This window comes from Asterias amurensis, chromosome 20 (assembly GCF_032118995.1).
Source record: "Asterias amurensis chromosome 20, ASM3211899v1".
Classification (NCBI taxonomy): Eukaryota; Metazoa; Echinodermata; class Asteroidea; order Forcipulatida; family Asteriidae; genus Asterias; species Asterias amurensis.
This window is the reverse complement of record NC_092667.1, coordinates 2,627,359-2,653,157: the sequence shown is the minus strand read 5'-3', so window position 1 is coordinate 2,653,157 and position 25,799 is coordinate 2,627,359. Positions and strand designations below refer to the sequence as shown.

At 37.3% G+C, this 25,799-nt stretch overlaps 1 long non-coding RNA gene across 1 annotated transcript in view; it reads left to right on the top strand.

The window, feature by feature from the left end:
• The first annotated feature begins 982 nt into the window (after window positions 1-982).
• LOC139952245 (uncharacterized) overlaps window positions 983-25,799 on the top strand; it is a 186,496-nt gene continuing 161,679 nt past the window's right edge. Inside the window, exons 1-2 of the long non-coding RNA XR_011787877.1 lie at window positions 983-1,045; window positions 3,834-3,910. This is a non-coding gene — a long non-coding RNA (uncharacterized lncRNA). The remainder of the gene's footprint in view (window positions 1,046-3,833; window positions 3,911-25,799) is intronic.

Sequence of the window (25,799 nt, the reverse complement as noted above, 5' to 3'; positions counted from 1 at the left end):
CCCACCATAACCATACTTTTCAAATTATACTTCAATGCGCTAGTGTTATTTTTACAAAACGAGAAATTAGCTGTTGCAAACTGCTTAGGCCTTGGCCCTTTCTCTATGGGCCTATCAACCAAAAGGACCTCAGGTATAAATGCAATAAATAGTTAATGGCCTGACGTCTCGACCCTAGCAGAGTCTTTCTTGTGAGGCACTTATTTTCACAAGTATTGCCCAAGCGACCCGAACGAGCGACCAACCAACCGAACAACCTACCAAACAACAAACAATTCAAACACAATTGTACCGTGACAAACAGAACGGCCGTAGGCTTTTAGACACCATCCTTTTTCAAGTTTGTACTGATAATAACTCGTTTTCGAAACCATGGCTTCGGCTTTGGGTTTGGCTTGAGGCTCCGTTCTCTCGTCTGAAGCCCGAGCGCATATTGGCATAGCACGCTCAAATTATCAAAACAATCGGTGGGGCCAAGCTAGCCTGAGCTGAATCCAAAGCAGAAGCCGTCGTTTCGAAAAGGCCATTGAATAGGATGATCGAGTAGTTGAGTCTGATCATCGTTAAAGCGAGATACCGCCCTCAATTTTGGGAATACATGTACACAAAATCTACACAGAGAGGTAGGTCCACACGGTATGCATTGTTGGAAAGGCAAGCGTTTTGGTAATGTTCTTTATGTTTTTGTATTTAATTATCAAAAAACTGCAAAAATATAGGGTAATAGCAACGCTTGGACTTGTTTATAATCTTTTTGAAAAAGTATCCTAGAGTTCCATTGTTTTGTATCAGATGTCAGCAGTGTCCGTACAATAATGACCGTGAGTATGCGTTCACCCACTGTATATGTACTACTACAAATAGAGGGCGTCATTTTGGACACCGTTAAAAAAATTGATTTGACATCGCTACACGAGGGCGCTATATATAGCACCGTGAATGGTCGATTTTAATTGGTCTAGAATTCTGACGTCACACCTACTGCGGAAGTACCTGTTGTACAGGTGTCTATTTAGCAGACGATAAGTAAATAACGAAAAATAAGGTAGGTACTTTTGTTTTCTTTCTTAAATAACTTCAAATGTATTGCCTGCAAGTTACAATAAAAAGACAGTTTATCCGTTCCACAAATTGTAAAGGCTGAATGGATGGTGTTTTAAATGCAATTTGTCATGCTCAACATGTGAAGAAAATGACGAGTTACAAAGAAAGGTAAAGTCAAGTTGAAACACAAACATGAACTCTTTTTTACAAGTTTAGAGTCGTCGTTGACAGTTGCACATGTCATGTGTGCATTATGTAAACTGTCGCAACCAGTTCTCCTCTGAAAGAAAAAATGAAAAAAAGAGATCTCTTGCCATTTTGCGTTGAGGTTTATTTGAGTAAAAAAAAAACCTCTAGGAGTTGTGGAAAATTGTTCAAAATAAATGAATTATTTATGCTTTTGTTTTTAAATTGACCTTAAAAAAGTAATAAATAAAGGGAAACTGCCTAAATAAAAAAAACCTTACTACCATGGGTTTGGCTGACACATGCAGTCGATTTAATCCTAACTAGAGTTAGGATGAGTAACCCGTCCTAACTTAGGATGGGTTCAATGCGTCCTACGCATTTGGATACGGAACTGAACCCCTCTTAAGTCCTAAGATTAATCCTAAGTTCGGAAGAGTTTGGTGAAATCGACGCCTGAACCCTTAGGGCTTTTTCCACACCTCAGCTAAGGCTCTCGCTCTGGGCTCCATTGAATACGGTCATGTCAGTGCACAATGCACACTACTCAGATAGGTGGAGCCCAACCAAGCACCAAGCCGGAGTCTTAGCCCAATGCCCTGACCTTAGTTAGCCCAAGCTCATGGCGTCTTAACCCAAGCTGGAGCCTGAAGCGCGGTTCATACTTCCTTTCGAATGAGAAAGCGAAGCAAATTTTGACGTCACAAATTTGCAATGAATAATTTACAACAGTTGAACTATTTTCAACTCCTGCGAAAGATTGGCTGCGAAAACAGCCACGTGACACCAAAAATCGTTCGGCTTTGTCCTAAGCTGGAGCCTTAGCCCAGGCCCAGTTTTGGAAAGGGCTGTGACCCAGACCAGTATCTAGTATGACCAGTCACTTAAAGTAAAGGAAAACTAAAACAAACATGTTTGTAGGTATAATTTTGTGCCACCTTGAGCAAGTTTGATCGATTTGACACTAGGTGGTTTTAGGACCATACTAACATTTTTGCAATTTACGCCCAAGATAAAAAACTGTTAATAACAACTTTCCGATACAGTTCTAATGGTCTTGGTTTGAATTACAATTCTGCAACAAAGTTGTTTCTCTTGTAAACATGCTCCGCGCAAAAATATATCTCGGTGTCCATTGAATTTATGTGTACAAGCAAGATGGGACCGTGAAAGGACTTGGTCTTGTATTTTATTCACTAGTAATTTACCAGCAACATTGGTGCCAATGAAGTTGAGCCTAATCAAACTCAAAGATATAGAGCACTATTTATTGTTGGAAAGTACTCTTGTATATATGTAGCCATTTTAGCAAGCATATGTAGCCATTTTAGCAAGCAAATGCTTTGTTTTTCATTGCTGGCAATGGTCATTGTCTGCACTGATCTGTTGTTGCATCAAAAGAGTTGCTTGCACATTTCACATTTCATATTTTCAGCCTATTCCCCTCTAGTGCTTTGCACTTTTTAGTAATCTTTGAGCCTGACACAATGCAGTGTAAAGGACACACATGGCAATGCATGGAAGGTTGGTCCAAGTCTAACAGTAGAGGGCGGTATACCATGTCACCATTAATAATTCTCTATCAATACAATTAACTTGGTTTCTTTGCTTCTTTCAAGCATAATGCTTAACAAGTTGGGGGTTTTTGCCCGAAGCTAAATTTTTTAAATAATTGTTCCAGATCTGGCTAAAATAGTTTTAAAGTTGTGTACAATATTTATTTTCAAACTAATTACATTACAAGCAATTCAACTTCAGAGTTATTAAAAAAAAATTAAAGAAGAATCCTGAAATTTGCAAGCAAATCCCAGGGCAACCAGACTTTGTGAAATCTTGTCTTGTTCCTTTAAGTTACTGAAGCAGTTATTGTTACTGGGTAGAGGGAATCCCAACAAATATGGTCGCACTATTATAAAAAAGTAAGACGTATGTTAAAAAGATAATTATTCGACTGGGAAACATTCAATTTAAGACATAACCCAGCTGTGTATCAATCATCATGCTGTGGTACATGATTATGTCATTGAAAGTAGATAGCAATATGGTTTTACATTATTTACCGATGTGAAACTATAAAGTACTTTCACCGGAAAACCAAGTGAATAATCGTTTTACTCAGTAAGGACAGATGTTGCTCAAATGTTATTTGAAACAACATTTTTGTTATTAGGGCAATTGCACACATAACAACAGAGAGTCCAGAGTGTTTATTTATCCCCCTGAATGATAATGTTGTTAAACACTGTACAGCAATGGCTGTAGCTTTGGCTTGCAATGTTTTGAACTTTTTTTACTTCATATAAAATTCACAAAAATGTTCAGGATAAAACTAGAATGCCCTAGGTTGCACAGTAGATCTTTTAAAACGAAGATTGAACACCAAGTAGACAACATCTTGAAGACCTTTTTTTTAGTCAGAATGCTTAGGCCAAATATCCACAATTTGGGTCCAGAATGCTCCACAGTTGTGAACAAACTTGGATAAGGAAAACAAAACTCCTACTCCATGTATAACGAATAGTACTGATCGTTTTTATAAGGTTCATTGTAGCACTTTTTTGCAAGAATGTCTCATATTTTTTTAATGTTTAATTCAAATTTAGAATTTGCTGTCCTTGCTCATCTGTATTGCATGACTCTTGTCGGTGTAGCTTTCAGTCTCGACTCGACTAGGATAAAGGTATGTTGTTTACATCCATTTGATCTGCCTTTAAAATGTTCATATCTGCATATATTTCAAGTAAACCACAATGGAAACAGTTTCCATTGTGGTTGATTATTGGATATTTGAAACAAAAAAGTTGCATCCCCTTAAGGTGATTGGTCAATACTAAATGATTAGTTACCATTACATAGGTAAAAACAAAACTTTGTTATTTTCCCTGTTTTGTTGAAAATGTGGTTTCGATAGTACTTTTAAAGAGATAGATTTGAAAGATTTTCAAACCGAATATTACATTTTTTGAGAGTCACATTATTTTTCATAAGGTTGAACTTCTTACTGAAACAAGAATCTTGAAGAGAAATGCCAACATAGTTGTTTTAACAAATAAAGAAGTAATAATACAACAGAAGACAAAATAAAGAAATACTAAAATCGATAAGAGCCCATGAATTTTGATTTGAAAATGAAAGCAAAAAACAAAAACCCACCAAAATCATCTCAAGGTTAAAATACAATAATAAAGTGATATACGCAGAGATAATTTCCATCGCCGCTTATTGTCAAAAAAGCACCGCATTAATTAGTGCTTTTATGGTTCTTCAAAGCAAATTCACAAGGACTTGGGGTTTGACCATCCATATCCTTTCATAATTTTTCATAATCCGGGTGAAATTCTAATTGCGGAAAGAAATTAGATTCTCATTTATAGGTAATGCGCCTATTACATATATGTTGTACAAAACTAACAATTTATGTGAAACTGTTACAAGGTGAATGATGTATTTTTTATGAGTACAGAAATTCAACATATTCAATTATTCAACAATTCATTACCTGAGTGTGTACCATCAGAGTGGAGAATGTCATATACACCATTCAAGGGCGAAACTATACGCATTCTCAATTCTAAAACCTCAAAAAGCACCTAGGCATACTCCATATTTATGAAACTTTACGCCCAAGTCTATGGAATCACTAAGGTGTTCACCTCGAGGGTCTGTGAGTGTTCTTGTGAGGTTTGTCGGCATCCAGTGTTGGAAGTAGAGGGAGCGTACTGCTACGGTTCAATAGGGGGCGGTGTTGCTGCTAACTGAGTAAGCATCATGCTGCGAATGAGTGAAAACATAATCATCGTTTGTCATGGGTGAATCCATTGTGGCTAGAGGGATGATAAGAGGATTTAGTGGTTGTCGCAGAGTGACCAATTTCTTTTGGAATGATATCTGGGGAAAATATTAGGCCTACAGTTCAGTCTATGATTGGTGTGCTCACAGGTTAGTTGAACGGCACTAGGAACCGAGTAGAGGTGAAGTAGCAGAAACATATGCTCTGAGCATCTCTTATATTCAGGCGTCGATGAGACGAGTGTATGACTGAGTGTAGTTTCAATACTGTACCAAGTATCGTTGTGATTATGTGAACATGCATCATGAGTGTTTGACACACTCTCGCAACCTGTCAGTCTCCTAAAGGTGTATGATCGCCAACTTTGAAAACATCAGTCATTGAGCAGCAAACAGCGTTGATGCCTTAAATTCTCAGGTTCCTCAAAACATTTTCTGTACTGTACCAATCCCCCCTCCCAACCCCGCACCATAGCCCCCCCCCCCCAGCCAACGACTACCAACTCTACCACTTACCATACTTTATGTGATGCTTTACGACCAAGCTTTTAAACACTCGTTTTTTTTAAGGGAAACATTCTGTCCCAGCCCTGGCCCCCACATCTAGCCCCCCTAGCCCCCAGGCCCTACTATTCTAAAGAAATTGTAAAAATTGCTCTCATTTAAAATGTTGACAAAATTGTTTGTACATAATTATACACCTGTCATGATTTATTACAGTTAGAGTAGACTTCAGCTTTTGTATTGAATGTGTGGAAAGTGTGCGGACAATGCTTGTATAGGATCAAGAGAATTTTAAACAGCATTCAAAATGAGTGTCTGGCTGTTCCAATTAGTCCCAACTAGAATACTGAAGTGACCTTGCAGAATCTGAGTCTTCATTCTAAGTCTGCCTCCTGACCTCCTCTTAAAAAACATCTTAGGCCCTTTTCGAAACCACGGCTTCGGCTTTGGTTTCGGCTTCAGGCTCCGTCCTCTTGGCTGAAGCCCTGAGCGCGTACGCAAAGCACGTGCAATATTGTCAAAACAACCGCTAGCCTGAGCCAAATCCTAAGCCGAAGCCGTGGTTTCAAAAAGAACCTTAGAAAAACAACAGGAAGGAACTTCCAATGTGTGACAGTTAACACCCATTATTGTAACATCCTTATCCTTCGAACAGACCCCCATTCTCCCCCAATGCACTGCAAAGATTACCTACAAAGTCAACTGTCAAATTACTCTTCATTATCCGAGTGTTCCAACTTGCCCTGTTTGCTTTCCCATAATTTCTTGTCAGTTGAGACAGGAGACAGTAGTATAGACAGTAGAACCTTAGAAGAAATCAAATGCTTCCTGGGTGAGACACTGGTCGTAGATTTCACTCAAAAGACCTGGTTAATTTTCGAGAGTGGTGCTTAGAACCGATTGAGTAGAGCTTTCTCAGATAAAATCGCGTGTTTTAAGTTTTGCTGAAAAAAGTTGTTTAATGTCTTGTGCATGTGCATGTGCAATGTATCTTTAGTGGTTTCAAAAGAAGTGGCAGAGGACCAACTAGTTGCAGTATGTTCTAATAAATAGATACTGTATTTTGAAATGGAATTTCTGGATGGACAATCTGCAAATTTTACTGGAAGATTTGAAAACGGCCTTCAACCAATCTCAACACAGCATGTCCTTGTTTAAGTTGAGCTCTTGATTGAAATACCATTCTTTTAAAGTTTTTGCACATTATGTTGTGAATTGTTTTCTTTAAAAAGTGTCATAGAAAGCCAGCCTCCCTGAAAGTATATTGCTTAAACTCTCCTCTTTTTGTGTGTGTGTGTGTGTGGGGGGGGGGGGGGGAGACCTTACTTTGCACTTGAAGCTGTAAACTTTGCATAGACCTTTGGTACAGAAGGACAGTTGATCATGTAGAAGCACATTTTGTTTTAATGAATGTGTCCATCAACGGAAAAGTAATACACAAAATCTGCCACTTCCTTGTTGTGTACTTCTTGAACCCTGCCCCTAGTTATTTTCCGGAACTTCCTCTTATTAACTCTTGTTAACCTATTCAAACTTTAGGCTTGTAAAGAAACACCAGTTTGTTTTGGCTTGTTGTGTCTGAGTTAACTGTGAGTTTCACAAGCAGTTGCACATTGCACTTGACATTGACATTGACATCGTATGTTGCGGAGAGCAATTCTATGTCACTATTGTTTTTATAACAAGTGCTTTAAAAAATATTTTGTAATAGCTCTCTACCTTCACCTTTGATAAAACAATTGCAGTATGCCTGGAGAAAATAAAAATAAATAACTGTTTTTACGTGTTAGGAAAGTTCTATGTTTCTTTGTTTATTATGCGCAGTGAACTCCAGATTCCAGAACAAACCTGCAGTGGTGAAGAAAAAGTTCAGAAGTTTATTTCAAAATCCTATATTAAAAGATAAACTGTATAAAATGAGGCAACGCCTGTGAATTAATGAAAAAGCTCGGCGTTTGAAAAGTGTACTATTCCCATGTTAGTAATTAACAGAAAACCTCCATAAAAATTGAAACTTCCATTGTCCCCCCAAAGCACCAGGGGAAGATGGGAGGATATTATCCTACACAACTGTTAATGATTTTCCAGTGGTGGAGCAGAATGATTAACTAGTGGTGGCAAATAGACTCACTGATACACACCGAGGATGCTTCCAGAATTCCCTTAGGGCTGGAGGAGAATTGTCCCAGCTTAAGCTGTCTGCATCTACGATAAATAAATGATGAAGCAGGCTTTTAAGTTTAGTGATTGGGTCGTGTGCTCGCATCTCTCTCGCTCTCTCTGTCGTTACTGGCGACTACACGCAGGTGCCTTTTTGCCCTGATGATCGCCAATTATTAGGAAGGGCGACTAGGGTAGCTTGTCTGGTGGATTTCCCCTGTCTTCCAATTCCTTCTTCCCCACCAGGGCTGAGCTAAATCCACCCCCTGCTGGGATTAAATATAATTTATTTATTATTTTTGATTTTCGGGTTCTGGTAGCTGTCTGCCTACTCAGTACTTTTCTGAGGTAGAATTGATGAAGTTTAATGACAGTGGCAGTAATCTTTATGGTTTGAGCACTCAAGCAGTTAATATTAACATGGGTTGGAACATTTGGATGTTGAATGAAATGTTTTTTCTCTCTTCTTATATCAGAGATGTTCATTTTCATATTTTTTCTGGTATCAGAGGTCTGAATCTAAACTGAAAGTTTCCAAGCCTTGCTTTAAAGTTTCAAAGTCTTGCTTATTTCTCTCCAAACATTATAAAGACAAGATTAATCTTTGAAGTAAAGTATAACTAATAAAAAGTTGAAGTTTTAATTTTATTTATTTTTCCCAGATTGCTGGTTTTTGTGGTGGAAAGTAGAAACAGAAACTTATAGTAAAAAAACTACAGAAAATTATAGTAGACAAACTACTCATCATTGGCTCATTAAGGCTCATTAATTGTTGCATTAATTGGTGCATTAATAAACAATTATTTACATTTTAGGTTTTTCAGAAATTATTCAGAAATTAAAAACGGGTACTTATTATTTGAGGGTAAAGCTAATCAAAGAAAGTAATCCGAACCATCTCCCACTCCTAAATTGCCAACTACATAGGTGCTAACATTTTCTCACTCAACGGTCTATTTGTACAATGTTCCCAGCAGAATAAAAAAAGTGAGAGAAAAAAATGGCTATTTAGTGATATAGAAGTTTGCTCAGTATTCAAATTGGCACGACAGATGGTCGAGTGTCGGCTAGGCCTAATCTCTCTAGGTCTATTTTGTATGTAGTGTGTGTGTGTAAGAGACTTCATTTGCATGAGAATAGGTGAGCGCTTGATGCGGGCAGATGGAGCGCTTGTGAATGGCTGGCTCGCTATGGTTGGCTAACATTGACATCAATGGACTTTGGTTCTTAGTGATTGATGGGCTCACGGAACCCTCAGTTTTGGCATATTGGGTTTGTGGACTCTTTACTGCCGCTATCGTAGATTGGACGACGCTGTGTGGCTAGCCACTCAGACTTGCCTCTACTTTTTCTTTTATAGCTTTTTTTAATTTGGGCGGTGAGGCTGCTGTATTGACTTAATCTATAAAAAAAACCAAACGAACAAAAAAACAACGTTTGGGTTAATATTTTTGTGAATGAATTTATATGAATGAATAGAATATTTTGGGAGCTTAAGTAATAATGGTATGAGGATTTAAGTTGGCGGAAAGGTTGAAGGTTGTCTGCTAGTAGGGGGGGGGGAGGGGGGTTAGTAAAGTGTTAGAGAATTTAAATATCTGGGCTAAAATGTCTGAGTTTACACAAAAGGAAAGAATTGTTTGGATTTTGAGACCTAATTTTGGTGTCTGCTTTCTTTAGCCCTATTAATTTTGAGATGAAATCAAAATCTCCATAAAATCTGATACATGTCAAGTTTGAAAAACTCCTTGAACACAAATTGTGTTTATTGAAAAATACATAACCAGATGTACATATGTTATTTTTGGTTAATTTGTTGATGTTACACTTTCTGCAAAGTAGGCATGTACAGGCCTACCACCTGCCAAACTGTGCAACATATACCCTTGTTTTGTGCCACTCTTTAAAATTTTGTTATGAAAAAGAACCCTTGTAATAACAATCCTATAACTTTTTAGTTGAGTGGTGGTAGCTGGCTGGTAGCTTCCATACACAGTATACACAGTGTGTGCACATGATTACAGCGTTGAAATCTTAGGATTGACTTATTGTTGCACATGTTGTGGACATCTGTTTTGTGGAAGCACTTGCTAGTACTTGCTGTCTCCTATAACCATAAATGTTTAATGCTGCCCAAATTGCCGAATGCCTGAGCCTAATAATGATTGGCCCAATATATTAAGTGATGAAAAGTGAGCCACCACCACTGGCTTGACCACACATGGCATAATTTGTTTGTTCACCAAGAAGAAAACAAGAAAAGAAGAAGAAAAAACCTCACCGTGGATTTGAAATATCTTTGTCTTGGTTTGATGGATTTATTTGTTGTGGAATAGAATCTTACGCTTGACCAGTTGTGGCTGATTTTGTTTTGATGTGTACTTTCCTTGTGTGTAATTGATTGAACCCAGGAGACAGGTGTACTGATCTGAATATGTTTGCTCATTGCATTATTTATTGGTTTAAATAATAGTCAAGCTTAAGAAGAGAATTTAATTAAATGTGTACTGCAATTACTGCATGTAAAACAATTTCTTCATGGAAATGAAAAAAATTGATTTTTAAAAACCCACAATACATCATAAAATGAAAAATAAAACTTGATAAATTTCATGATGGAGTGAGCTAGAGCTCTTTATCAAAGCCAATTGTCATGATAGTTGGTGATGTACAAACTTAATTTCTTTATTGAGGAAATGCTTTAAGTAGTTACTTCATTTTTTTGCAATGGAGTCCAGTGTTTGAACCCGATTGCAGTCCAATAGCCAGTGATTTTAGCCCAGGCAAATAAACTCATAACCGAACAGGACCAGCAGTCGTGTGTTTTTCAAATGAATAGTCTTGTCTTGCTTGTTTAACATGTTTTTGTTAATAATATTAATAACGTCAAGAAATGGTGTTCAAATGTTGACTTTGAAACTGGTAACAGTAAACATCTTTAAATTCTGTCTAAAACAATCAAGATAAATCGTTTAAATTCTAGTCTTGTAAAGTAAACTCTGGTCTGACAAGAGTTTTGAGCTGCAAGCCCAGTATAATTTTACTCCAAATTGGAGTCCTGGTGTCACTGTCAGTATTGTTGATGCATACATGTATGTAAATGATTACGATTGGATATAAGATTGAAATGGCTTGGATAGTTTACAATTTATACATCTAAGGAGAAAAGTCTGAAATTTAGGGAGACCCTTTGTACTTCACTTTTGTGTCAATAGAGGGCAGTATAATTTCATGTAGGTTGACCTGAGGACCATGACAAGTTGAACCAAGCTCTTGAAAAGGATTCCATAGCAAAGTTTTGCGGTTTATCCAAGATAAGACTTTGTTAAGAAGATGTTTCCAAGTGTGTACATGATACTTTCCCCAATTAATCAACAAGAAAGCATTCTATTTGTGCTATGTCCAACTTATACCATGTCTGTGTGTAATCTGATGTGCTGAAGTACAAGTGTTTTATTCCTATATAGCAGAGATTACCTCAGATAAAAGATATGCATTTCAAACATTCAATTTCAGTCTCAATGTCAAAAGGCCTGTGTATCAAGCTAACAATCTTCATTGAATTCGGTTACATCGCATGTACAATTATACATATTATCACAAACACACACATCCCCACACCTGACACCAACTGCCCTCCAATATTCCAGCTAGCACCCCTTATTTTTGCTTTCATATATCCTTGTCCCCACCACTGCAGTCTTGACGTGTCACTTTTCATGATAATCCCCGGCGCTTGGGCCCTGATGAAACCCAACGCCAGCCAAGCGATACCAAATTTCAGAAACTCATCTCGCTAATGGAACGGACGGAATTCCCAGGCGACCATCGACGGCAGGCGGGCCGGTTCCGCGGCACACGACCGTCCTTTCAAATGCAAATCAGGCTCAAGCGGCAAAAAAACCCAGGCCTGGCATGATGTCCAAAGAATGGGTCTGTGTTGACAGAATTAAGAGAAGCATCAGAGGGATGTTAAAATACGTGACTATGCAGAAGGGATGAAGTTTGCTAACAATAGGCCCACAGAGGCATGTATAATGCCAGCATGCGGGCTGTTTTTTTATGAATGGAAGGGTTTTTTCTGGCTATATTTTTACAGTGGTATAGAACTCCTCGCGTGTATGGAAATATTGAATCAACGGATCTTTCGCTTGGTAGGACATTTGAATATTGCTCAACGCTCACAGGCTGCTGGGCAGCATAATTGATGGTTTCCCATTATACAAATTTGTGTGTAGGGGGCTTGTAGTTTTAGTTTGAACATTGTATGTTTATTCGGTGAAAAAAATATGAAGGAATGGGTTTGTTTTTTCTTGTTTGACTAAATTGTTCCTGAGTATTTTCAGTATTGATTCAGCTACAAACTAAGTGTTCATTGTTAAAATGTTGCACTTTATATATTAAATATAGGTCTATTGTAATCTTTGATGACCGAGTAGTTTGGTGCCATTGAAATTCTACCTAATCAAATTTAAAATCCCCATTAAAATTTGTTTGATAAAAAAAGGTACACAAGAATATTAAAAACAGTGGAAATAGCAGAAACTTGTATTTTTGCAGGCAGTAATAATTCAAACAAATATATAAAAAGTTAATTAAAAAAGGCTTCATAAGAATGCCAGCATATTTGCCAAAATAATGGTTGATGGATGTTGTGAAATCAATTTTAGATTAGACACAGGTGTTCTGCGCTGAAAATAACCTTTTGATAGCCCAGTCACCAATTAAAAAACAGTAATAAAAGTTCTGTAAATGAAAATGTTTAATTGATGTTCCATTGGCAAGCTTCTAAATAATATCCGGTGGTTTTAAAAAAACTTATTGAAACCAAGACAGTTAAAAGAGCAACTTTTAAGAGACAGTTAAAAGAGCAACTATAATAAGCTTCAAACACCATTTAACACAGTTAAAGCCTAACTTTCCTTTTGAAGTTGTCTCGCGGTCTTGTTTCAAATTTGTAAACAATTTGGTACCTTTGTCTTTTGTATTTAAATGCAAAATGATTGTAGGTGGACAGCTTGGATGCACAAAATTGAGAAAATGTTGAGATTTTACCACTTACATGTGAACTAGCAGAATCCTTAACGTTGCTTAAAGATAGGGTCATACTTAGTAATGACACTGCGTAACTACCCGAAAACCTCCTTGTTATAAAGATGGTAATGGTTGTAAACATCCTGCAAAACTATTGCGTTTGAAATGTTGAGACATGTTGTGTCACAACCTGGGTTCTTGTCAGAACTTCTCTCCAAGATGAGATTTAATTAATACATAGTTATTCCAAGTAAACATACTTAGTTATCCACTTCACACTACGGTATTTTTGCTTATTGTATTCCTTTCTCAGTTTTAAGCTTTAAGCTTCTAAACAAAATTTACAGAAACTGAAATTGGACTTTCAATTTTAATCCTCCTTTAATTATGAAAAACGTTCACTGAGCAAAATTATCAGCAAAATCATAATCCCAAACCGGCCAATTAAAAATTCTCCAGCCATAAACGATATCACCTTAAAATGAGGGCATTATGCAGACTGTATACCCCCTCCGGGGAATATGCCAGGCCTGCCCCCACAAAATAAAAGAACCATATTTTCAATATGTGGTTGCTAGGTGATATAGTAAAGCTAACAAGTTGGTTGCAAGCTCCTTCCATTCATGGTCAGTTTTTGCACCTGGTGTCCGTATTTGGCAGTTAGGACCTGAGGGCACGCCAACAATGTAATTCCCCATTCATATCATAAGCACTCTATGGGTCCCCCCCTGTCGCTATTTTTCTTCTTGGGGACACAGGGCTGGTTTAATGAAGGAGCAAAGTCGTCAAGTCTGTTATTTTTTGGAGTGGGGCAGACTGGTGGAGTGTGCCGCTGAGATGGTTGCAGCGCTGTGATTGGACGGCTCTAAGGATGTATTTCAACCCGGGAGTTCATTTATGCGAGAATTAACGGGCGTCGGTTCTTTTCAAAATTGTTGTACAAGTGTGTGTAGTATGCCCCATATTTGTTTGTTAGGCCGTGGGACAATTATTATTTTGTGCTGTTTGATTTAAAAATGTTCCCGAGACAGTATGAATGTCAGTCCTGGAAAAAAAAAAATCAAACTAACCACAGGGATAGAAAAAAAGGACTTTATCAAAACCACTTTCCTCTTGATGTTGATGTATTTCTTCTGGATTTGTCAGCAGTCCAACGCCAGAGGCAAACAACATGTTTTGCAATTTAATTTAAAAACTCCACATAAATCATTCCCAATAGTTGAATAATTTCCAATCCAGCTGCTTGCAGGTGTTAGCATGTGTACCAAGGGAAAGTAAATAATAATCCTCAATTTTTAAAAATCCAATTTTGTTGGATGATAAATGTTGCTTCTTTTTTCTTCAACATTAGTAACCTGCAAATGAAAACAACTTCTCTGACTTTTGAATCTTCAAACTTCAATTCAATGAGCTAAACAGTAGAAACTGTTGTTTGAAAAAATTCCATGTTACTTTTATAACCTGCATTTATTGTTCTTTTGCCATGTTGTTGTCTTCGTAGCTTCGAATCAAACAAATCTATCAGCAACTAATGTGAATAATCTATGTGTGTAAAAATGGAAATGATGGGAAAAGTCAACTTCTTTTTTTGGTCACTTTTTGAATGCAGTAAAGATGAGTGCAATGTGTTTATGTACAAGTTGATCACATGCAAATTGAGAAAAAAACGTTTGATCCCTCATTCTATCGGATGATTTTAAATGGTATTAATCTTAATTTAGTTTTCGCGATTTTGATCTCTATCATTGTTATTATTATTATTTTTTTTTTAAGATTTTGTGTGGAGTTTCATTCTTCAACAAAATGTGTCTATGAAATCGGAAGCTTTCATTGTCGACATGTTTTCAGGAGCAGATAGTAGTTCTTAGGAGGGATGGATCACTGAGATTAAATTTGTCGTTTTATCTTGTTAATTGCACATTTAATGAGCAATTTTGTGGATTTCTTGCTTTTAACAGTCAAAATTAGTCTCGGTTAATTATACAGAAATGTAAAAATGATCTTAATAGTCCCATCAGTTCTCTTAATGCTTGATTTATCTGGCGACTCTACCTGATGCATTGTCTATCACTGACACTTGTCTGCACACCTCCGCAAACCGCTCACTAGTCAATCTTTGACGTGACAGCGTGTGAAGCTGAAACAAAAACCTATCCAATCAATTGATGAGATGATTAACCCAGCCAACAATTCAATTATCTCTCAACGTAGCTGACACAGACAATGTCGGTATCCGTCAAAGGCAAAGGCGATGTTATCTTGGGCTACCATGATATGACACCTGGATCCTCAGGCATACGCCAAGCGCGGCTAGATCCAGCCAATTTTTGCTTCGTTTGATTGACTTCAGAATATTAGAGAATCCAACAGGACGATTCAGACGGTAAAAGCACCAGGATATGGAGTAAGAGAAGCACATTATACGCTCCACTGGACAGAGGAAAAATTAGTGTGAGTAATTAGTGCATTTTTCAGATCTACGTGAACTTTTCCTTCGCCTGTGGTGGGAATTAGTTGACTTAATCGTGCACACGTACGGTACAGTCCAGCGGGCAGTCCAGTACTGTGAAAAGTATGGAGGAAGATTGGCAGAAAATTTGCTGAATTGGATTAAAAATTTTGGAAAAGCAATTTTCACTTGGTTTACACCTCACTTGGCTTTTCACAAACTGTATTGAATTACTGAGAGGATTGTGTAGTCTTCTTGTTTCGTTCTTTCGAGGGATTACGCGTCTTGTGCTGCCGATCTTTCTGGTAGATTGTCATACATTTTAATCTTTCGTCTAGCATCTCTAATCCCATGAACTTTCCAAAGGCTTAATTTTTGTTCGGAATTATTGCTTTTCTGTCAATTAATGGTCGCCAAGTGGTTGTAGTCCTCATTTCATTCTACATGGTTGAGTTTGTTTTGAGAGGTTGAAAGTTTTTAAAGTGCATTTTTTGTTGACATTGTTTGGAAAGAGTAAACCCAAAAAGTTAGAGCTGGTATTTTAGTCAATGATCTTCAAGAAAGTTATGTTTGGATTTGATCTTATACGTTTTGTGTCTTGCGAGGTTAGACAAATGAGTGTAACTGAAAAAAGGGTGTGCACTGTTACACATTTTTTCTATGGAATAAGCCTATGTGCCTTAAAATATCAATATCAAAATAAAAATCAAATGTCAGTGCATGACTGCTGTATTTCCTGAAATGGCACTTACATGAATTGTCAAAATATTAGGCCTGTCACCTTAAAGGCAGTGGACACTATTGGTAATTGTCAAAGACTAGCCTTCACAGTTGGTGTATCTCAACATATGCATAAAATAACAAACCCGTGAAAATTTGAGCTCAATCGGTCATCGAACTTGTGAGATAATAATGAAAGAAAAAACACCCCTGTAACACAAAGTTGTGTGCGTTTGGAAGGTTGATTTCGAGACTTCAAGTTTTAAATCTGAGGTCTCGAAATCAAATTTGTGGAAAATTACTTCGTTCTCGAAAACTATGTCACATCAGAGGGAGCCGTTTCTCACAACGTTTTATACCATCAACCTCTCCCCATTACTCGTCACCAAGAAAAGTTTTATGCTAATAATTATTTTGAGTAACTACCAATAGTGTCCACTGCCTTTAATAACAGCCTGGATATACTCAAAAACCAATTGCGCTCCGAGATACAACGTATTTGTAAAATCGAGTTGCATTGTTTTTGCACTGATGTGCAGATGTATAAGTTGTTATTTCTGATTTGATTCAAACTGATTTTGCAAAAGTATCAAACAAACATTTTCTGAATGACCATTTCTGTGAGTAGGACTTATTATAAATTCAAAACCCATTGCCGGCTGTGAACTTAGTGTTAGTCCTTCAGGAATCAGATTATAGTTCAGTCTTGTGGTTGAAATGGTGACAGTCTTAGGCAATGAGCTGGTCTTCAATATGTGGTAATGACCTTGATTTGTGGCTGGCTGCTGCTAATGAACCCAGTCTTAAATACCTTTAACGATAGAAAAAAACGGAAAAAAACCCTGCAAAAATCATCTAAATGTGTGACTTTTCATTTATCCAATATAAAAAAAAAGAAGTTTATACATGTTCAAGGGCAATTCTTGGCTGTTCAATTTCTGTTAAGAACCTAACTTTGTTGCACGTGACAAACAAATTCATCTTGACATTTGACAACATAAGAATAACTATAAATAGTAGACTTGCAGGTAAAACCATGTGTAATGATCTCTTTTGAGGGAGTGTTGGCTCTGAAAAGAGCCGGTGTGGTCTCGACGTTTCGAACAGTATACTCTGCTGTCGTCTTCTCATACATGGTTGAAGCGGCAAGTCTACTATTTATAGTTATTTTTCACACCATGCAAAGCTTCAAAGACCATTTATTTGACAACATACTCGAGTATAAGTCTTGATGACAGTAGACTAGTATCCTTCAAAACATAAATTGGTTTCATGGCATAGTAAGTTGCATTTGATTATTAGGGAACTAAGCAATTATTGACTCTGCTGATGATATTGATTGCTTGATCAGTGTTAAAACAAAGCTAACAAGTGGTGCAAACACAAAGAATGCATACATACTCACCTCTGCTTAGGCAGCCTAACCAATTACATTTAGTGCCTTAGTATATACATTAACGTCTCCGCAGGAACTCGGCACTTTAACTCCACGAGAAGGCCATTGATTGTTCTCTTTGATTATAACATTATCTTTCAAATCACAAGAAAATTAAGACATGAACGAGGCATCTCACTGTGCCGAGGATGGTTTGATGACTTGCTTTGGGAGATGTGAAAGGTCTTGGTCCAATTAAATAGAGCTATTAGGAGATGATAATGCAGACAGGATAAAGATTCGGTGTAGCTGTGGTGGTTATCTGCAGATTTTCATCTCATATTTCTTCTGAATTTTTTTTAATTATAGAAATATAATATGACTTTCCATCACAAAGGAGTACATGTGATCTAAATTGAGATATATTGGATCTGTTTCAAATTTTCAAAATTTCCCAAATGTTATCATCCTAAAGTCTTGCAAGTTATTTAAATCTATTCAGTCAGTTTTTTTGTAGTGTCGATTGATATTTTTAAAAGAGAGAAAAGAAAAATTGAAAAGCTGATGCAAACTCAATTCCTTAAAGCGGCAATGACCTTACGTTTTGACCCTAATATTGTTTACCCTTGATTGATAAAGAAACATTGCCCATTGGCAGTGCTACTTGTAAGTTTTTTTTATCTACCATACCAGTAAAATGCACTGGTAGTTTTTTATCTGAACTCCTAGTCCAACTCTGTGTTCAGCTGGTTTCATTACTACTGATGTCATCTCTGTTCGGTGCCCACATTTTTCATTTTAAAAGTTACTCTTACATAACATACCAAACAGGTTATCAAAAAAATGTTTGCATTCAAAGATAATTCTGATCAAAACATGGTTTGAGTGGAAGAAAGGGTACCCTTCCAAAACGTTAACTTTGTAAACAACCATTGATGCAACCATTTTATGACACGCCTCTTTGTCTTTTGTTTTCTCTTAACATTTAGGCCTAAGCCCTTTGGCCTAGAATAATTTTCAAAACTTTCATCATACATTATGTTAGTTGTTTTTTAAGTACTGATTAAATCAATGTTGAGTCCAGGTTTTACCAAATAATGAACCATCCTCATAACATTGACTACTCAACATTGCTCTTTATAACATTCAATAAAAAAGTTCATACAGCTGAGCAATGTTGAGTAGTCAACATTGCTCATTATAACATCCTCAAAATTTCTCTCAAAACACCTCTAAAACAAACAGGATAAATGAATGCACAAATTATAATTGTTCAATGATTTCTTTCAATACAACACTCTTCCAGCTATGAAATGGTAAGGCCCTTGGTAAACAACTCCTTACAAGGAGATTGCTGTGCGCGTCGCGCTTATCGCTTGATGTGGCACAACTGTTACAGTCGTTGCTCTCGACCAATAGGAATGAAGAAACTGTCTTATAAGCACAGGTGAATGCTCGCGTGTCGCGCCCATGTTTCAACACTTTTACTGGTGTTATATCATCCGTTCAAACAACCCCACATGATGCCCTCTCGACCAATCAGAGAGGATAAACTGTCTTCGGTATTCATGAATAATGTATCAAATACTTGTGTAAGCCCATTCAACCAAAAAATGTATTCTCAACCACAAAATGTATTAATGTTGAATCCAGGTTGAATCCAGGTTTTACCAAATAATGAACCATCCTCATAACTTGACTACTCAATATTGCACATTATAACATTCAAGAAAAAAGTTCATACAGCTGTATGTTTTGTTACATATACAGCTCAATCAATATTGGCACTTTCCAGGCACACAAATTTGTACCCACTAGAATTTTATGTTTGTTCCAATCAGTAAGTAGTTCATTCCATTATTCACACAGTATCATACTTCAGCCTGTTCTACTTACAGAATCTAAAACCCCATTCATATACAAATATGGTACAAATGTAAACAATACCAGCAGAAACCAGAAGTACAACTGGAACCCTCAGATAATGATCACAAATGCTTACAAATATCCTGGATAATACCCATCTGAGAACTAGGGTAAAGGGAATTCAATTTTGAAGAACAAGGGCCAAGGGACTATAAAATTTTATTGTGCCATGGATGTGGGAAAATTAGCCAGATATGCCCAGCTTGGGGCCAATGACAGAGAGTGTTGTTTCCATAAAAAATGCACTTATTTGTTGACTGCGGCAATAAATCTATGGACATTTGCTTCGTTCTGTTTTGTTGTGTGTTGGAGGTCAGCTTGGCAAGGATTGAAGATTGCTTGTGCTCTCCCACCTGTTTCTAGTGGTTCCAAGATTCAACCACAATGTGGAAGCTTGAGAAAGATGCAGAGTGAAAATAAGTCTTGGTTTTAAAACTTTTTGGAAGCATAGTTATTACTGCACTAGTATTTATTGGGGATGCCTGCTCATGTTTATTAAAGGATTTCAAAAGTAGGATTTAATGTAGGTAGTAAGTTAGAAGGTAGTACATCTGCCTTTTACAAAACATAATAGAACATGACAACCATGGTTTTAAATGGTTCTTATTTGGTGCTTTGAATGAACATAACACAGTGAATTTTCAAAGTACAAAAACGATGCCTTTTATTTATCAATTTGCAACCTGCAACAATTATTTTGTAACAATGATCCTTTTCCCCCAAAAAAGAATTCAGGAAAATTACGCAGACCGATGTGTATTGCAGGGATGTAATCATTTCGTTAAAATACCACTGACATGAAAATTCATCAAATTCAAACTCTATAAAAAGGTAAAAAAAACTTCCGATTTGACAATAAACTTTCCTAAAGGTCAAAAACACCACAAGCTGTCAGCGATTAACTAAGAGTTTAGTTTTTTTTAAGGTCCAATGCAGATACAAATGCCAAACAAAATACTCTTTTGAATAATAAAAGTTCTTTCACAGAGATAATTTAGTACTTTTCAATGCCTTGGTTTTAATTTAGTTAAATACTTATGAGTATGTAATCCATTTGAAACCTCAGTAAGTGTGAAAACCTGAAAAGGAGTCTTAAAGAAGAGCAGTGTTACTTCCACCTGGAAGGAGAGAAAATTGAGTGCCCAAACCCTAAAAGCTGTCTTTTGGATGGGATATCAATACCCTGTTCATTATGTACGATAATGGAACATCCACAATATTACTCCATGTTTGGCTGTGTGAGAACACATCGTCATCTCCTTGCAAAGTCAATCTGTAGCCCTCCCCGGGGCCTCCATTTGAGATGACATTACCACATTTTAGGAGCAGAACAAGAGAATGAGAAAAAGAGATGGCGGAGAGGAGACGAGAGCGGGAGAGGAGAGGAAAAAAAATATTGCCGCTAATACCGCATCTGTGCTTCATCCGGTTGTGAGATATTTTCCCCGCTGGCAACTGACAGAGTGTGAGTGCTGTGTGACAGTTTAGATCAATATCAACAGAATTTACAGATAGCGTCTTGCTGAGCGCTGACGATCGGGGGCTCCGCACAGCCCGAACAGAGAAAAAAAATACTGACAAAATTGAAATTTTTCGGTTGCAATGCTGCTTTTAGCCAAGGCGCTGTTCTTCTGACACCCCTAGGGGACTGTGATTGTGTGTTCAGGTTTAGACATGGTGAGAACCTAAACTGGAAAAGAGCCTCGGGTGTGATAAAATATGGATGAATCTTGGGTATTGTTGGTAGGGGGTTTTATTCATGAATAATGCATGACTCTATGGCTAGTATTATTTTGTCACCCTGCGCAAAAGGGGGTGAGGAAAATGCGGACCCCCCTCCAGGGTCGCGGTGGAGGTTTCCTCAGCCGGATATTAACAACTGATTTTGTGTGTGTTGGTTTGTGCGCTGGGGTTGGATGATATGCACTGGCACGATCTGAAGGGAAGTATGATTTCTTAGATGCAGTGTCTGGAGATGTGTTGACACCACTCAGTACACGTTTGTACCGGCATTGGAAGAAGTACAGGTCTCACTTGGGACTGGTAGTGTCCAATGGAACTTCTTTGTTACTAATTGAACACTTAACTCTCATGTATAATTTAACTTTTTAGTAGGGAATATTTAAATTGTTGCATCTCAGTTCCTATTGAAGGTATGGCTACATGATAAAGCCGTAAGAAGCTAAAAAACCTTCCCTCATGTTTGTAAAGCTGTACGATAAATGGAAAGGGATGTAACTATGGTTTTATTCCAGGTTGTTAGCATTTAAAACAAATAAATAAAAATTTGGTTGGTGCATCTCAGATCATGTTCACAAGCAAACCTGAGCTTTAGCACTTTCCTTTGCCTTGGAAACAAGGATTATGGACCGAAATCCAAACACACTGATATGAAAAACAGTTTGTGGTTACTTTTCAGTTTAAAGAACAGTTTGAATTTTTTTGACCAAGGTGGTTTCTTTTATTTAACCGATTTTTTTCACAAATCAATAAACTATCAATTATTATAATGTTGGGATATGCAAGGTTCATAAGTAAACTGTTGCCTGCAAAAGTTATGCAGAAAATTAATTGGTAGTCAGGATATCAGACCAATATGCGATAAGGGGCATAAGAGTGGAATGTACTTCGCGGACATTAGTTCAGATGTCTCTAGTGATTGTTTAAGATTCCATCAATAACTTACCATTTCCTTTCATCTTTTCTTGGCAAAGCTGAGCTTCTTCTGCACCGGTGTACATGAAAATTACATGTATTTAAAATTAATAACACCGCTGCTCTGCTAAAAAAATAAAGTCCGTCATCCTGATGGTACATTTGCTCAAGGAGCAGTAATCAGCTATCTCCGAAGAAGATAAATAGATCCTGTGCACTTAAATCCCCGGGAGATTCACCGGCTTCTTCCTCCCTGCGGGCAAACTTTGACTCAACTCTCAGTCGGAAAATCCTGAGAGTCTAAACACCCTACCGTTTCTATCAGCTCCGTGCCTGTTCGGCTAGAAGAACCCAATCTGGTTACCAGAACTGGATTTACGATAACCCAGTTTTCGGGCTTGATTTCGGGACATTTAACTGCCTCTCCAGGGTGCTAAACTAAGCAGGGAAGGACCGCTGACTTGCGGGGGTTTGTATGGACAGAGGAGGGGGGAAATTGGCAAGGATATGAAATGAAATTTGTGGTCCCGGTGGACCGGTAGATGTGGAGGTGCAAACGAGTTTGGCTATAAAGTGCACTCAGAGTTAGTGGTTTCTTTCCGTGACTATTCGGGTGAAGGGTGGAAAGTACTTACCTTCATGGGTTGATTGAACAATTGTTTTCACTTGATAGGAAATTGTATCAATTTGTAATCAATGTAATCAATGGTAACTCAATCATTAATGCGAAATGAGGAAGCGCTATGATCTGTCTCCAGTTCCATAGAGCTGCAGAACAATATTGCTTTACAGGTTTCAGTTAAGCAATACATAACAGGACACCAGCCACAAATAGTATGTGTGACATGGTATTTTGGCTTGAATCCTTATTCTGGTAAGCATAGTGTTATTTCGCTTAGCTTCTTTTTGTATGGGTCTTACGCTTGTGAGCAAGTGTGTAATCAATGGAGTAAATTATTGGATAAATTTGAAAGAAAATGGATTTATTTATAACAAAACATTTCCAGCATAAGAATCATTTATTTGTTATCAATCAAGAAGCATTCATTTGGTTTCAGTTCAGTCCAATGTCACCATCGACTTGGCACAGTGTACCATTATTCTTAAGACTTTAAGGGTCTTCACATATAGATGGTGGAAGCTGCTGTTTGCTCATTATGCCCTGCTCCTCTTTTCAAATAAAGTGTGGTATACTTTGAGTAATAAGAAACATTTGATATAGGCCTACACAACAGTTTGTTTTTAAAACTACTCTCCTCTTCTTTGTGTTGTCCATAAAAAAAAGAAAATCCATTTTTAAAAACAGATGTTCAATGATTGTACAACTAATTAGTCAGATAATTTAAGATATAAACCTCATTTTATCTCACAACTGAAGCAGATCATAATTTAACTAATAGTGAAGTCATCATTGTCCCTACGCTGCAGTGATTACATATTTCAGAAATCTGTGTGGGGGCCTGGGCAGTATTCAATCTTTCCCTGCATGTAATTTCCACTGGTTGGCTGAAGCTTAAGCTTCTCTAAGTCCCCTGATATCTCTGGCATTAAATCACTGATTAGTACCGATTGCCTTAGAGATTAATCAAAATTTAATCCACTACATAAACAAGTATCCACTACCCTGTGCAACACCACTAATGACCTTAATCCTGCCCCCATGTCTTGAAAATTGGCTTTTGTGATTTCTCACAATTTCCAGATATGATTGTCTGAGAGGATCAGTGGCTATAATTCGGTTGAATCTTGTTACACTGGGCTTATTGCTTGAGATGGTAGTCTGGCTTAGAACCATTTTAATTACGTCTGTGCTTTGTTACTTTGTGGTGAGACTGGACAGAATGGAATGAGCAAAGTAGGCTGCCCTCAGCAGTGGATGAATACTCTCTAGTGTACATTAGTACTGAAGACTGAACATTTATTGAGCCATCTTATTTCCAAGTTGTTTTATCAAAAAAAAAAAAAAAAAAAAAGATTGGTTAATAAAACAAAATATCACTTTTGGGTAAAAAAAAATTCTTGCAGAATTTTCCTTACTTTGGTACAATAGAAGTAGGTAATGGTTATCTGTCGTGGTAATTTTGGTTTACCCTTACACCGATGTGTGTTAGCACTGTATACTCAGTACTTTCCCGAGTCCTGTGAAAAAAAATCACAGGTATGTTACTCGGGTGGGATTCAAACCCACAACCCTTGCAGTTCTAGAGCAGTGGTCTTACCAACTAGACCACCGAGATTGCCCGATGGCTAGAGGAAGTTTGAATCATATATGTTTTAGCAGCACCGAACGATTTTTATCTGTTGTGTCGTTAAATTAACTTTTGTCTCCAAACATACTTTAAACCTCGATTCTGATTGGTCAATCTATAGCAACAACAGGTGTGATATAAACCTATAATTGCACGGCCCAAATTACACCCTCCGATGGTGCAGTTTTCTAACTCTGAGTTTTGCGCTATTTTTAAGCTATGCGCCAAGATTTCTTGAAGATACCGCTTGAGCCCATGGAATATGGAAAAATAATATAGCAGGAAAGATTTATCTGGAGGATGGTACAACTTTGTAATCAGCAAGCTTTCATGTTGAATCTAATCAATTAAACAGGCAAAATACAAATACTGAACTTATCTTAAAAGTAGATTCCTCTTAAGAAATGCAACACTCAAGATGTACCTGCAAAGTGAACTCTAGCTATCCTAATATCTTGAAAAGCCTTTACTTTAGTCCTTGAAATGTTCCTTTATTATAATAATAACTCTTTCCTCATGATTTTGCTCAAGGCATATTCCACCAAAATTGAGAAAATGTGCGGTCAAAGATTCTTCCTCACTATCTTCAACAAAATGCAAATTTTTCCGGAGTGCGCTTGTCAGTTCATATTTACCGCTGTGTCTAAATGCAGCTTGCGGACACAAAAGCAAATGTAATTAGTACTGGATTGCTCCCGGGGTTCTAACAGTTGATGAAATATTCTTGATTTTTTCGCCCCTATTTATGACTTCACCTGATCGGACAGAAAAAACGCATTTTCTGTTTTTTTGTGTGATTAGAAAGGTGAGGGGGAAAAGAGGGGGGGGGGGGGTTGGGATGTTTGTTGATAGATCCATGAAGCTTCTTTATTACTCCAAGAGTTGTCTTCTTTGCTTTACCCCTGTGGTGAAATACAGTATCAGCCAATAGATTTTTGTTTCATCAGTGGAAATATTATTTTGAATATTCATGGCTGGACTAGTGCGTAATTGGCAATTTGGATGTTTGGGACCTTGCCAGATGAACTGAGGGGGACACTAGTTTATTGGCCTGGAGCAGATTCAGTCGGCGCTTAATGATGTTCCATTACGGAAAATTAAAAAACGGGGGAAGATAATCCCTTCAAAAAGTTGTGCAGTCGTGATGTTATTAGTTTTGGACCCTTGTGGATCTAATACTCATTGATGAAAAGTGACTTACAATCGGACGAAAAATGGATTGGGAGAACGGGTGGTGTAAGGTTGCAGTCCCAGAGAGATACATAAGATTGAACTCTGAAAGATTTGGCCCGGATCTATATCCAGCCCAGATTACTCTCTGAAAAAAAGTCTCATCAGTTATTTTCTCTTGTTGAAGAATTGAGTTAAATGCTGCTAAGCAAAAGAAAACAATATAAACTTTCCAAATAAAATTTAGAAAGAGGAAAACAAATTACAGGAATAATTTTAGTCACATTGCTATCAGAAAGAAAACAATTTCTGACCTTGTGTGAGCAAAATAATTAGCCATCCAGTTTTCCAAATTAACAGGGTAACCATTTAATTTTCTGACAATAAAACAAGCTGGTAATAAAATAGGCCCTAATAAAACTTTTTTTCAAGGACATAGTGTTCATAACAATTGATGGATTGAAAGAAATGCTTGAAATTAAAAAAGTGTTTTTTTGAAACCCCATTACAGAATCAACAGAGAACAGTTCACTTGTGA